Source organism: Petaurus breviceps, unplaced genomic scaffold (genome assembly GCF_028583685.1).
Source record: "Petaurus breviceps papuanus isolate PSGF00001 unplaced genomic scaffold, PetGlider_PUasm1.0 38, whole genome shotgun sequence".
Taxonomy (NCBI): Eukaryota; Metazoa; Chordata; class Mammalia; order Diprotodontia; family Petauridae; genus Petaurus; species Petaurus breviceps.
Window position 1 is genome coordinate 14,833,834 of NW_027186304.1, and position 16,040 is coordinate 14,849,873.

The following is a 16,040-nucleotide window of genomic DNA, read 5'->3' on the forward strand; positions in this document are numbered from 1 at the left end:
CCAGGATTATACAGCTAGTAAGTGTTCAAGGCAAAATTTGAACTCAGGTCCTACTAACTCCAGTGCTCTGTCTGCTGTACCACTTAGCTGCCCCCAAATGACTCTTTTATTGAATTTTACCATTTTAATGAGTTTGTTGGCTGAAATATGGCATTGTGGGTACATCTTGAGCTTTCAGATAATGAAAACCCTCAGAGCGTTGTTTCAATGTATTGCTTTCTAACGTTTCAATCTCTATTTTATATCTAATAATAGGTAGCACATAGTATTTGACAGGCATTGTGTCAAGAATTTAGAAATATTATCTCATTTAACTTCCAATCTCATTTTATTACATTATATTAAATTTAGAAACATTATCTCATTTTATCCAACTATATTTCAAAGTAGATGCTGTTATTACCCCCATTTTACCGTTGAAGTAACTGAGCCAGATAGCAGTTAAGTGTCTTGCCAAGGTTACACAGATAATAAATGTCTGAGGCTGGATTTGAATTCAGGTCTTTCTGACTGCAGGTCCCATGTTCTATCTAGTGTACTACCTAGCTGCCATTATCAAGTGGCATATCAAGTTGTTTGGTTTGGTTTTTTTTGCCAAAGTGGAAGAATTTGCACTTGTCTCTTGCAAATTTCTCTATTTTAATATCTCTTTAGCATCTCATCAATGCCTTGATAATCATATTAAATTTGCTTTTCCTTTTCTTACTCATCTCTTACCTATCATTGACAACTTGTCTATCTCTCTCCTGCTGCTGCTCCTCTCTACATCCTCCTCCTTCTTCCCCTTAGTCCTCCAGTTTCTTCTGTTCATTCTTCATTTCTTCTTGGTACTTCTATTTGAGTTCTCAAATTCTCGTTCTTGTCTTTCAGCTGAGGCTCTTTCCCTCTTTTAGCTCTGGAATTTCTTGTTCTTTATCCTGAGTTCTCTTCCTTCCTCAATTTCCCTTTAGCTCCTTCCAAGTTTCCCCTTCTCAATACATTTTTTGGCCTTTTCCCCATTCCAAAGCACTGGAGAACATCTACAATTTCTTCTTTCTTCTTCAACTCAAATCCTTGGCCTACTCCTCTTCCCCCAGAAGACAGAAGCAGAAACCCACAGCAGAACAACTAGGTCCTTCAGTACCCAAGAGAATCATGTCTGAAAAGTGACTTAAAATAGAATGCAATTATAATTGTAGGATCTTATTTTCTATTTTTATTATGAAATTAAATGCATTCTTTTTGCTTCAAGTTGCAATCCATTTTTAAATCATATAGTTAAAAGGAGAATGTTAATCTTATTCCTAATGAAAGCAGAAATATTGCATTTCTAGATTCATGCTTTTTCAAACTGTGTACCTTACTAAGTATAATCACATATATATTCTCTAACTTGTTCCTACATGCCCAATATCATTAAACTCCATTAAAATGAACAGTTATATGACCATTTGCAGGTTATCAGACATCATTTTGTTTAAAATGGCAGACAACCACAAATCAAACTTGAGATGCATTTGGATACACTTGGCAGTATATCAAATTGTGTCAAAAAACTGTCAACTCCTTCAAAACTTATCACAGAGTAGACAGGCACGACAGGCTGTCAAGAAGAAACAGAACCCTCATTTCATTCCATCAATCACACAAGCAATAAAATATTAATATGACAAAAACAAATGGGCAAAATAAAAATACGGAAACAGAAATTATCAGGAACAATTGTCATCCCCTTATGGTGATGCAAGATGTCAAGGCAAGAAATTCCTTTGATAATTGATGAAGTTTTGCAGTGATTTCAAACTTCCTTCCTACTTAAAATTTTATATCCAAGGAAATGGTTTTGTAATCTCTTTAGGCACTTCTTCAGTTGTATTACCTAGCATTTTCCCAGGTGCTATAGGTCCTACAGTACCAGCTGTAACAGTGACCCACTCCAATTTCAATTTAGTTTTTATCTTTAGTCTGTTGAAGCCCTCCACTAACAATAAACTCCAATGTCTCAGTGAGGTATAGATGTGCCCTTGGGGACTCCAAGGATATGTCAGCAGAGTGCAAACTGTTGAAGGTCCTAGCAATCTGGATATCTTCAACCAAGGAACAGAAGAATACAGGGGCCAATTTTAACTGGATTATTAGAGTTAATTATTAAATATTCAGACTGATCATTTCCAGCTCAGACATAGGGAATCTCTATGAATCATTGTATTGTTGATTATTTAGACTGACAAAAGTGTTAATAAGGCAGATTAAATTTAGAAGAGTGTATGTATATATTTTATTTTTTAAAAGCTTGTTTGTTAAACATAAGCATATACTTATGTTGCCCTATAAACATTACCTAAGCTCAGATAGAGTGTAGTAGAAGTCTCAGGAAATTAAATCATCATCAGACTAGAGGTCTGGTGATTGTAGTCTAACAACAAAACAACAATAATAATATATAACTTTCATGTATATAATATTTTAAAGCTAGCCAAGTGCTTTACATGGATGCCTATGCATCAGTTGCAGTCTCCCACCATCCATCTGCACTATATTAACTAAGTTTTCAGCTGAACACTATTTTTTGAGCAGTACATGGATGTTGGTATTAATTCTGAGCACTTAAAACTCATCATTTGAGAGAGTGAAGATGGTGGCTAAAAGCAGGAAAACTACATGTGCTCCCCTCATTAACTACCTCAAATACCTATAAAAATGACTCTAAAAAAACTTTAGGACTGCAGAACCCACAGTGACAGAGAGAAACAAACTTCCCACTGAAGGCAGCCTGGCAGGCCAGCAAGAAAGGTCCATTAGAGCATGCTGGGAACAGAGCCCAGGCCCAATGAGCCTATGGTTTTAGCCCCAGGGTGGCCTGACCAGCCACAGCTGGAAGTATTTTGGGCAGAGTGGATCATCAGCAGCTGTGGTGGTTTCCAGAATTATCAACCCCTAAATGCCAAAGACAAAGTGATAGGTCAGTGGACTTTGGGAACAGGGGTCTGTGATGGTGGTCTGGCTTCTGCCCTGCTCCCCCCTTCCCCCCTCCCCCCACCCCGAGGGAGATGCATATAAGGCATGGCAGCTATGTAGCCGCTGCTGCATGGCTGGTTCAGAGCTCCTGGCCTGCGGATTATTGGGGGACTAAGCAACCATTCTGAAGGGAATAACTCTTGTTTTAACCTGCTTGGATCTGGATTGCTGCTAGGGTAGAGGTCCTGGGGTGGGTGACCAGGTGCCAGAGACAGTGGAGGCTTCAGAGGGGGCAGCCAACTAATATCTCTGGCAGCTGTAAAACCCCAGACATTTGGGACAAAGCTCTCCTCTCTGGAAGAAGAGTTCTACTGTGGCAAAAAGCTCCAAAGTCTAGTAATTTAGTGGCAACATGAGCAAGCAAAGGAAGCAAAGCAAGCACAGGAATCTGACTTTGGATTCCTGTTTTTGGAGACAAAAAGGATCAAAACATGGAACAGGAGGAAGAAACAAAAGTCACAACTCCTGCACCAAAAGCGTCCAAGAAAAAATATGAAGTGATTACAGGCCATAAAGTAGCTTAAGAAGGATTTTTAAAATCAAATAAGAGAAGTGGAGGAAAAATTAGGAAGGGAAATGAGAATGATGTAAGAAAATCATGGAAAGAGAGGCAACAACCTGACCGAAGAAAATAACACCATAAAAAATAGACTACCTCAGATGGCAAAAGAAGCTCAAAAAGCCAATAAAGATAAGAATGCCTTAAAAAGCCAAATTTGCCAGATGGAAAAAGAATCTCAAAAGCTCACTGAAGAGAATAATTCCTTCAGAATTAGATTAGAGCAAATGGAAGCTAGTGACTTTATGAGAAATAAAGATACTATTAAACATATCCCAAAAAATGAAAAAAAAGGCAATGTGAATATCTCATTGGGAAAACCACTGATCTGGAAAATAAATCCAGGAGAGATAATTTAAAAATTCTTGGATTACCTGAAGGCCATGATCACAAAAAGAACCTAGAAATCCTCCTTCAAGAAATTCTCAAGGAAAATTGCCCTGATGCTTTAGAACCAGAGGGCAAAATAGAGATTGAAAGCATCCACCAATTACCTCTGGAAAAGGATCCCCAAAAGAAAACTCTGAGGAATATTATAGTCAGGTTCCAGAGTTCCCAGACCAAGGAAAATATTAAAAGCAGCCAAGAAAAAACCAATTTGAACATTGTGGAAACACAATCAGGATAACAGGATCTGCCAGCTTCTATACTGAGGGATCGAAGGGCTTGGTATATGATATCCCAGTGGTCAAAGGAGCTGGGATTAAAACCAAGGATCACCTACCCAGTAAAACTGAGTATCATGTTTTAGGGGAAAATATGGTCATTTAATGGAATAGAGGACTTTCAAGCACTCTTGATGAAAAAACCAGAGTTGAATAGAAAATTTGACATTTAGATACAAGAAGCAAGAGAAGCATGAGAAGGTAAACAGGGAAAAGAAATCATAAGGATCTTATCAAAGTCAAACTATTTATATTTCTACATGGAAAAACAATAGTTGTAACTTATGAAATTTTTCTCACTATGAGAATAGTTGAAGGGAATATATGTATGTATATATATATATATTCATACATACATATATCTATATAGGAGGGTATATAGGTGTATGAATACATATGTGAGTGTGTGTATATATGTGTATAGGTATACATAGATGGCCCACAACCAGTTGAATAGGAATGGATAATACTTAAATGGTGAAATTAAGATGGGAGGGAGGAATATAGTGAGGGGATATGGGGAGAGACAGAATGGGGTAAATTATCCCATATAGAAGTGGCAAGGAAAAACTGTTATAATGGATAGGAAGAACAGGAAGGCAAAAGGGAATGGGTAAATCTTACTCTTATTGAATTTGACTCAGGGAGGGAATGACATATATACTAAATAGGGTGTCTCACCCTACAGGAGAGTTGGGGAAAAGGGGATGAGAGTTCGGATGATGGAGGGGAGGGTAGTTTGGTGGGGAGGGAAGTTGGAAGCACACACTTTTGAAAAGGGACAGTGTCAAAGTAAAGAATAGAACAAGTGGGGGTGGGATAAATGGAGGGAAAATAGTCAATCTTTCACAATATATCCATTATGGAAATGTTTTGTGGAACTACACATGTACAACCTATATTGAATGGCTTATCTTCCCAGTAAGGGTGGGTAATGAGGGAGGAAGGGAAAGGATCTAGAATTCAAAGTTTTAAAATCAAATGTTTTAAAAAATATTATTATTATTATTTTTTTAATGCAACTGGGAAATAAGATATACAGGCACTGTGGTATAGAGATCCATCTTGTCCTACTGGAAAGATGGAGGGTGCATGGAGGAGGATATAAGAGAGAGCAGGTTGGGGGAAGGAGTATACAGTGGGATCGCTGTTTTGGGGTGGTGGGTAGTGCAAAGATGGGGAGAAAATTTGTAACTCAAAATCTTGTGGAAATGAATGATGTAAAATAAAAATAAACATATAATCTAATAAAAAAAAACCTCATCATTTGAGGAGTTGCAACAGCAAACATAGAGGCAGTATCCTTTTCTCCCATCATGCTAGTTAGCTTTGTGGCAGTGACATCAAGCCTGAAGGAAAAATATGTAATAGCTATAGGTGCTAGAAGATAAGAATTCAGTTTAACAGGAATGCCTGATACAGGTGACAATAATCTATTGCATTCAGTTGCCCCAAAGGAACAATTATATCTCTACCTATCTGGGAGTCCAGCAAGGAAGCTGCATAAAACTTTTTTTTTTTGTGGGGGGGCAATTACAGCTAATTTTAAGACATAATTCTTAACATTTTAAAGAATCAATTTAAAGAGGTCTTTACTATCAATTAATTAGTAGGAGCTGCTTTTGATGGAGAAAAAAGGAAGCCCATCTTAGGGAACCCATTATGTGGCAGTTTTGTGGTAGTTTTTGAGCATGAAATATACTGCGATTTCAGCGTACAGTATTAGGGAGGGAAATAAGAGATCATTGCTAGATAAGTCATAGTCAGTCAATGAACATTAATTGAGCATTTGCTATGTGCCAGACTCTTTGCTAAATTCTAGGCCTGCAAACAGGAAAAAAGATAGTGCTTGTCCTCCAAGAGCTTATAATGTGATTGCACAAAATAAAACCAAAAAGTGGTGGAGAAGGTGGATGGATTGTGATAGTATACAAAGAGAGAGCACAATGGAAGAGTCTGAGAAGTCCCAAAAGAGTGCAACATGGTGAGAAATGACATGTTCTGAGCTGAGGTGCCCATTTAAAGGAGGTTTAGTGCTCATTACTTCACCTTCCAATTAGAGGAGCAAAGGGTAGTCATAAAGTGAAGTGCTAAGGGTGATGGGTTCTTGCAGGGTGATGAGATTTTTTGAATAATGAGCCTCCTGGAGCATGGTGGAAAAGTCAAAGAAGTCCCAAAGAATTGCAGCCCAATGAGAAATGAGAAGGGTTTTGGCAGAAAGTTACTGTCTGGATACCTGCACCATTCTTCCAGAATACTACAGCTTCTAGTCAACCTTTCTAAGCACACACTCAAAACTATAGTTCATAAGCCCCAAACAAGTGCATTTCTTTTCTCTTCTGAGCTAAAATATATTAATTGAAATAACTCAAATAGCCAGAATATTCCAGAGGGTGACAGGAAACAGAATCTGAGAGACTAAAGAAAGTTGTATGATGATACTGCTCCATCAATTAACCAGCAAGCACTTTTGAAATGGCTGATGTATGCCAGGAGAGGTAGTTAAGTGACACAGTGGATAGAGTGGGATTGGAGTCAAGAAAACTCATATACTTTTTTCTCCTTTTTAAAAAATATTTATTTACTTTACAAACATTCAGTTCTATAATCCCTTGAGTTCCAGATTTCCTCCCCTTCCCTCTCCACCACCTTGCATCCCCATGGCAGCATGCAATCTGATATAGGTTCTTCAAATACCTTCAGAGTAAACATTAGTCAAGTTATAAAAGAAGGATTATAACCAATGGAGTGAACAATGTGAAAGAAGGAATGAAACAAAACAAAACACAAAAGAGAAAGGGCAAGGAGTTTGCTTCAATCTGCATTCAGACCCTTTAATTCTCTCTCTGGATGTGGATATCCCTTTCCATCATGAGAAGACTCATTCTTGAGTTCAATTCTGGCGTCAGATACTTTCTACCTCTGTGATCATAGACAAGTTACTTAACCTCAGTTTCCTAATCTGTAAAATGAGCTGCAGAAGAAAATGGCAAACTACTCCAGTAATTTTTCTAAGAAAACCCCAAATGGGGTCAGGATGAGTCATATACCTCTTAAAAGGAATTAACTGAACAAAATAACTCTGTGTGCCAGGAAAATTTAAAATCAAACTCTCTGCTTTCAAGTTAACTTTATAATGAAAAAGACTCCATCTATCTATCTATCTATCTATCTATCTATCTATCTATCTATCTATCATCTATCTATCTATCTATCTATCTATCTATCTATCTATCTATCTTTCTTTCTTTCTCTTTCTTTCTTTCTTTCTTTCTTTCTTTCTTTCTTTCTTTCTTTCTTTCTTTCTTTCTTTCTTTCTTTCTTTCTATCTATCATAAATCTACATATCATTGATTTCATGCATGAATATGTCCATGTTCATATTTATGTGTATATGTGCATAAATGTGTCCATGTGTCCACTATGTATCTAGAATATTACTAAGGAGGAACAGTTGAATGTTTTGGTCAGCTAAGCTCTCATTGACATTTTTATTTTGAAAGATTAAGTTATAGGGGCAGCCAGGTAGCACAGCGAGTAAGAGCACTGGCCCCAGAGTTGGGATGACCTGGGATCGAATACAGGCTCAGACACTTAGCATCTACCCAGAAACACCTGGCCGTGTAACCTTGAGCAAGTTATTTAACCCCAATTGCTTAAGGGTGGCCAGGTGCCACAGTGAGTAAGAGCACCGGCCCCAGAGTCCGCATGACCTGCGATCGAATCCAGGCTGTGAAACTTAGTACCACACCCAGAAATAACTGGCCATGTAACCTTGAGCAAGTTACATAACCCAAATTGCTTTAAAAAAAAAGAAAAATTAAGTTATAATGATAAGAATGAAATAATTGTATTTACTTTGTTCCCATACTTAACATCAGTTGCAAATACTGATTTTCATTTTTATCATTGATTTTTAAATTTTCTTTTATGTGAATTTTAAAGACTTTTTTTTTCTAGGGACCAAAAGTTTTCCCCCAGATGATTCCATTTCCAATTTTATACTAATTATGAATAGGAAAGTTAGATTTTCTGAATGTAGCACCAAAGAATCTAATGATTTTAGAGGATTTTAGAAACCACACAACCCAGCCTGTATCTGACCAAGAATCCTTGCTGCCAAATTCCTCCCAATTGTAATATAATAGAAAGAATTCTGCAGTGGAGTAAGAAGACCTGGGTTTAAGTTCTAGTTTGGCTGTTTTCTTATACGTGTGAACTTCAGCAAGTCACATGACCTCACTGGACCTAAATTCTTTATTGATAAAATGAGGGGATTGAATTAGATAATACTCTAACGTCTGGACCTTTTAGTTCTCATCCTAGATCCCTATGAAAGTTCAGTCTTTTCTTAGACTCTTTAGAATACTTATAGCTGGAAAGGCTCCAAATGGAAAATCCCAGACTATGACTCATTTTACAAATGAAGAAACTGAGGACCAAAGAAATTGAACAATTTCTTTAAGAAAAGATTGCTCATCAGTGGAGGAACTGAGATGAGAATATAGTTATTCCAAGCCTTAACACAGTAGTATTTTCACTATACTATAATGTTGGAAATTCATTTCACAGACAATTTTCTCATAGAATTGATTATTAAACAAAAAATGAGGGTTACCCGTACAATATAGATTAGAGGTTCTGAAAATAGTGGTAACAGCTGAATATAACAGAAAATCTTTCACATTTTTGTTTTGCAAAAATATATCCAGCCACAAAGGATCTCTAAACGAAATAGACCCTAGGCATTTATGTAATATTAGAAGAAAAATTTAATTTGGGTACAGTAGTGGTCACTAAGTATTGCTCTATATATCTCGTCTTTTTTAACAAAAGTAAAATGTTCTGTATAATAGGCAAGATCTGACGCTTTGGAGGATCAGCAGGTTTGATTAGTAACTAAGCATGTATGATGATCAATTGTAAACCTACTTAATACCTGGGAAGTTTTATGGGGCTATAATGTCATCAATGAGAATATTCTTTTCTAAAGAATTCATCCCATTCATACTTTTTCAAACCTGTTTTTCATGTGTTTATTTGCACAGGATTCACTTAACCTGCTGGAGGCCTGCTACTGCTTCTTTCATTATTTTAGAAATGCCAGTGCAGCAATTAGACTCGTTCTCTGTTTTTAGTAGATAATCAGTCAGTCTCCTTTTTTAGTTGCATGTATACACATATACATATGCATACATTATATATGTATGTGTATGTATATATGTGTGTATATATATTTATACAGTTGCCTTAGTTTATATATATATGGAGAGACAGAGAGAAAGAGATTAAAAAGTTAAAAGGCTGCTTGTTCTTTATCATGTTACAGTTTAGACAATATTTTACCCCATCCACTTTGTTTTCCTGGTATTTATGAACAGACTAATACTTCTCATAATTGTATAGATTATCACCAAGGTGTCATTATATTATTGGAGGTTTTCATAAGTAGTACAATGTAGTGTGCAAAAATGGGCCTTGGAGAACTTATTATCCTTAAGAAATACTTCTTTTGTATGGAATTTGAGCAATATATTGGATGAGCATTAGATTCTTTGCTATATAGCTTTGTGTTCATGTCAATATCAGTGGATTGCTGATCAAAGTTATCTCCCAAGTTGCAATCTGTAATGAAGTTTGTTTGATTTTAATGAATTTGAAGAAATCTTTATTTGAATTAAGTCTTTGTAGCTGCATTTTATTCAACTAAAATAAAATGCTTTAACTAAATCAATATAAACAAAGGCAATATGATCTTGTATTCTCTTTCCCTCTCAATCAGTTGTTGGAACATAAAAAAACATAGTTCCAGTGTGGAAAATTGGTTGTGAAAGCAAGTTTTCCCTTTCAATTACACACATTTAATAAATAACACTTTCAAAGCATACTCTCTCAAGCAAGCACATATTAAACAGGGTTTTCATCTAACACCCAACAGCCCTTACAACACAGAGCTGGTAAGTCCACTGAACACACTACTCTTGACTGCAACTCTCTTGTTTGTGCATGGATTACTGTATTCATGAAGTTTTCCTACACTTAAAAATAGTTTTGTTACTGTCATGAAAATGAAGAAGAATATTTTGGACCAACATTTTCTAGTTCACATTCTGCATAGATACAAATATCACAGTCATTTTCAGCGCTGTCATCTTTAAATATTGAGGACAGTAAGATATATATGCATAACCATAGTTCAAATTTTAGTTCTAGCTGGGAATTTCTAAGAGTGTATTCCAAATGAGACACTGGCTTTATTCCCTAGGCAAGAAGGGATGAAGGTGCTGAATAATCTTGAAATGATGCGACATTCAATTGTGCCTGCCTTTTAAATCACATGCCTCAGGTGGACATTTTTAGTCTAAAGCATTTATTTCAATTTTAAAATATCTTTGTCATGCCCTGGCTAAAATTTAGGATAGATATGAATCACCAACACCCACAACCACAATTGCTATCAGAGAATTCTGTGGGCTCTGTGCTAGCTTCCTATAGCTTGCTTGTAAACCACTGAAGTAAACCAGTTAAAAAATTCACACGTGAAAGCTTGAGTTCCAGCATTGGAAATTTATAGTTTCTCAGATATTCCAACACATTTGTGACCTCACTGGTGAGATCTCTCACATCATGCAGACTGTAATCCATCCATATCTCATTATACTTTGAAATTTTAGTCAGTTTCTCCCTAGAAGCTCCCCATTTGGGGTCCATCCAACCTAAAGGCCTTACTTGATTTATACCAATATCATGGGGGTATCACAGGAATTTTCTGCCTGATCACTTTCATCCCTCACTCTTTCCACTTGACTGGCCCAATTTTTATGTCCTTTGTACAATTTCTTGATGACTCTCTATCTTTCCACACTTCTTTAAAATAACTGATTGGTTGTATGCTGCAATTACAATTTGAGTGTTTCTACCTATCCCTAAGTATAAAAACATCAAATTTTGTCAAAGAGACAGTGAATATATATTCTTCCCAAGTGCTTGTACTTTATATAAATTCATCTTTTCTCCTCAAAAACAGAACGATTGACATTTCTGTACAGTATTCTCAAATCTGTCACATCCATGAATGGTCTCTGAGGTCTCCATATAAAATTGAAAGAGTAATGAGCTATACTTTAAACAGTAGTCTGATACCAAGTCCATGTTTTACTTTTTCCCAATTGTAATAGGAATAGAGTAGCAGTATTGTATAGTGAACAGGAAAAACAGGTTAAGAGTCAGAAAGACTGGTTCAAGTTTGGCCTCTCCTGGCACATAGGTGGTACAATAGTAGAACACTGGGCCGGGAGTCATGAAGGAGTTCGTATAGAGTCTCTGACATTTACTACTTGTGTAATCCTGAGGCATGTAGTTTATCCTCCATTTCCTCAGTTTACTCAATTATAAAATGGAGATAATAACACCACTTACTTTGCAGAGTTATTGTGAGAATACAATGAGGTATTTTAAAGTGTTTATTAGAGTGCCTGGAAACTAGTAGTATTATATATATATTTTTTCCATCCCCTTCTGCCACCCTCTGTCACATCATAGCCACTTGACTTTGGGAGAATTACTTAACCTCTAAGTACCCCAAGCAACTTTCCAAAGGTATTAGTTGCCAAAAAATTGTTGCTTTGCTTTGGTGAAAAAGGACGCCCTCTGGGAGTTCTTTATGTAAATGGAATTATATATTTCCTCCCCCCTCCCCCAAATCTACAAAAAGCACAAAAACTTTTTAAAAAATCCTTCTCTAAGATTTGATCATAATGTAGAGATAAATTTGGGTTCCCAAAACCTAAGCTCATGGAACATAGTAGAACTTGTGCCCTGCAAAGATGGAAAGGTTACTCAAATTACCCATCAGAATTTAAGCTCCTTAAGAGTAGAGATAACTTCATTCTTTGTATTTTTATCCCTAGAACATACGAGTGTTTGACACCTTTTATTCATAGATTGTTTCTCTTAGGTGGATGGTTGAATAAGAGCAAAAACCCTTTGATGGATAACCAGAATAAGAGTTTGAGCTTATTTGGCCAGTTTACTCCATCAAGGACAGTTGCCCTTCCATTTGTATAATCCTGGGAATAAGCAAAACATAATAAAGAAAAGGCTAAAGCAAAGCCTCACACCGCTGATTAACAAAATTGTGATGCTACAGCTGAGTTTGAGGGAAAAGACCAGGGGAAAGAAGTTGAATTTATACATAGAAGTACTATTGGAGATGTCAAAATTCATCATCATCTGTGATTCCTCTTCTATTCAGTGAATTCCAAAGGAACCTGTGATGCTCTGGTTCTAACCTGAGGGCACTGACAATAAAGGGCAGAGATCATTTCAGAAAGCACTCATACTTATTGAAAGAGACTAAGCTAGAATAGATTTATTATAGAAAAATGCCCTAATTTACTGCTTATCTCTTGTATATTAATGGACAAGTTCAATAAATTACAGCATCTTTTTGGTAGAAGGACATTTGTCTTGTTTTTGCCCATTAATTAATAAATAGAGCTTTTGCTGTTTCCTTCCTGGCTTCTGAGCAACATTTGTTATGTGAGTGGGAGGAAGGGGGTTTGTGAGGGAGGTTGCAAGAATGAGTATATGTTTTTAAATTATCCTTGCAATAAAGGGACTGTTATTGAGACTTTCATCCATGGCAAAAGAAAGTCATCCCCAAGGGAAAACAACTTCAATTTTAAGAGAGGCCCACTCCTGAAATATCATGCTCTTTGCAATAAACTTTTGACAGCAGGTTCAACAATTTAAAATAGAATATAAGGGGGGGTAATTTAGGGAGAAGCAACTGTGATTCAACTTAATTCTACTCACCCACAGATTTTGGGGGGCTGTGTAAGTTTATCAAAAACCTTTACAAAAAATCCTGCTATAAACAACAACTTTAATTCAATGAAATAATTAGCCCATTGTTCAACCCAATTTTTGAAGGATACCAAACAGCCCTTGTTTGTCATTGAGATGAATACTTCTGAAACTCCACAGTAACATGGAATCTTCAATAGGGGGATCCCAACTTTCTCCCTGGCTGATAAGGAGAATGAATTTTAATTTCAAAGGATTTCCCCTAAAGCAAATCTCTCACCTTCAAAATGTGGCATTTTGCAGGAAGCCAGGGCCACTGGATATAATAAAATTACTACAAGAGACTCCATTTCCCCTTGTGTGTGGAAAGTTTTGACCAATCTGAATTAATCTAAATGCAGAATTTAAAAAGCAGGTGTACTGTGGCACAGCTGTAAATTTCAATTTAAATGCCAGTATGATACAGTCTATAATCTAGCTAAAAAAGGATCCTATATCCAGCTGCAACTGCCTAAAATGTTCTCTCTACACTCTTTTTTAAACACACACTTTTGAATCAATTCAGTTCTTTCATCTTGATACTTTCAGTTTGCTCTGAAAGTCTAGTTTTTTCAGTAAGCAACCCCAATTCAGAAATCAAAAGGTCAACATCTTGAACAAACCTTTCTCCTTTTTTTCCCCATCAGATTTTGACATTTTTATTATGTTTCTTCTTATCTCAATATAGAAATGTATCTCACAATTTTTTTTATGGTGTGGTGTACAGGTGCATGCCGTGTTACCAGCAAGATGAATATTATTTTTTCCAAGATAAATTTGAAGATGTTACTACATTTTGGACTTATTCAGTGGCTGAAACAATGTTTTGCGTAGCCTTTGATCACAGCCCCTCAACTTAAAAACATGATATCTGTAATAGATGATTTTGCCTTCCTTCATGAATCTACCATTATTCAATAAGCTCATCTTGGCAGATCATTTGAGGAACATACTTTTATCCAGTCATTTGTGGAAGGTAATGACTTGGGAATTAGGAAAACTTTTATTTAGAGGGGAAAGTATGTGGTTTTGCATGATTTCCAAGGCATAGACAAAGGGATACAATATTTTGTCAATTAAATTCAACAAACAACCATTAAAAACTTACTCTGTGCTGGGATAAAACAAAACAAAACAAAAATGGAAATAATATATGCCCTAAAGGTGCTTAAATTCTTCTAGAGGATTATCACACATGCAAATATATAAAAACATTGGGACTTTTCATTTTTGTCTTTTGCCAAAACTGTGATTTCAACTAAATGGAGAGATAACTGAGAGAAAACCCTCCTATGAATGCAGATCTGTACCTCCTTTGTAATTTATAAACATAATGAAAGACCTAAGGTATTGAAAAATTAATAATGCTGCTGGGATCACACAATTAGTACATGTCAGTGGCAAGATTTGAACCCAGGTTATTTTGACTTTGACTTTTCAGGTCACGTATTTATTCACTGCTCCTTCATTACCTGTTTTTTTTTTTAAAGCAATTGGGATTAAGTAACTTGCTCAAGGTTACATGGCCAGGTGTTTCTGAGTGGGTGCTAAGTGTCTGAGCTCGGATTCGATTCCCCAGGTCATCCCGACACTGGGGCTGATGCTTTTACTCACTGTGTTACCTGGCCACCCCCCTTCATTACCTTTCAAAGAATATTTATAAAATTTTCAAAATTTCAGAAGAGAAGTAGCTAAGAGCTTGGGTGGGGAAAGAATATCATGAAAGGCTTTATAGAGGTAGAATTTGAGCTATACTTTTAAACATTAGATTTGATTTCTCCCAAACCATTATTGTGTCTTAGGGCAAAATGTTATCTTTTTAGCCCTTTGGTACAACTTCTGTTATTTTCTTACCCTGAAACATTTCTCTGCACCATTGGTGCCTTTCTCCCATCACCCACTGAAGAGTTTTTTTCCAGGGATCTCCATTTTGGGGAGTGAGTCAAGGCAGCCATTATTCTTCTCCAGGTAATTGCTCTCTTAGCTTTACTTCTGACTTTATGAAATTTACCACCATGTTTCATCTCCTTTCTCACTTCCTCATCTTCTGTGATTTTCTCACCCTGGATCATACCTCATTTCTCTCTTTTTCTGTCTCGGTCTGTCTCTGTCTGTCTCTCTGTCTCTGTCTCTCCACCTCTCTGTCTCTGTCTCTCTCTGACTCTCTGTCTCTGTCTGTCTTTCTGTCTGTCTGTCTGTCTGTCTGTCTGTCTGTCTGTCTCTCTCTCTCTCTCTCTCCCTCTCTCTCTCTCTCTGCTTTTCACAGGGAAATTGGGGCTAAGTAACTTGCCCAAGGTCACAAGCCTACATTTTTTGTGTTAAGTTTCTGAGGCCGGATTTTAACTCTGGTAATCCTGACTCCAGGGACACTCCTCTACTCACTGTGCCACTTAGCTGCTCCCATGCTTCATTTCTCAAGTCTCTTTAGTTAATTCATTAAGTCCTTCTTGAATCTCCATTTTGAGTAAGGGCAGAGTTATTCATTTTCCCCCTAGTTTCAACTCAGAACTTCATCTTCTCTTCCCCATTGTCCCACTTCCCTTTTTGTGTATTATTTTTCCCTAATAAAATATAAACTCTTAGAGGGCAAGGATGACTTGCTTTTTGTTGTTAACTGACTATTCTAATACATGTCTGTTATCTCTTTTCATAGATCTTCATTTCCTGAGAAGTTAATGAAAGTTGGCATTTTCAGTAGGTTGTAATAAAGATGTTGGTAATTTCATTCAGATATTTAGTGTAGATGCCCTAACTTATAGTTCATTTCAAAATAATGAATGAAAAAATCACATCTAACAACCTCAATATACTTATATTTAGCACTTCAATGGTAATATCAAAGTTTAAGATTGAAATGAGTTTCTCTAAAATTCTGATCCTACCATTATGTGTCATCTTTCTAAGATTATCTGAAATTTGTTCTCTAAAAGTCTTGTAAGTACATAATTATTTGCATGGTATCTCTCCTGTTA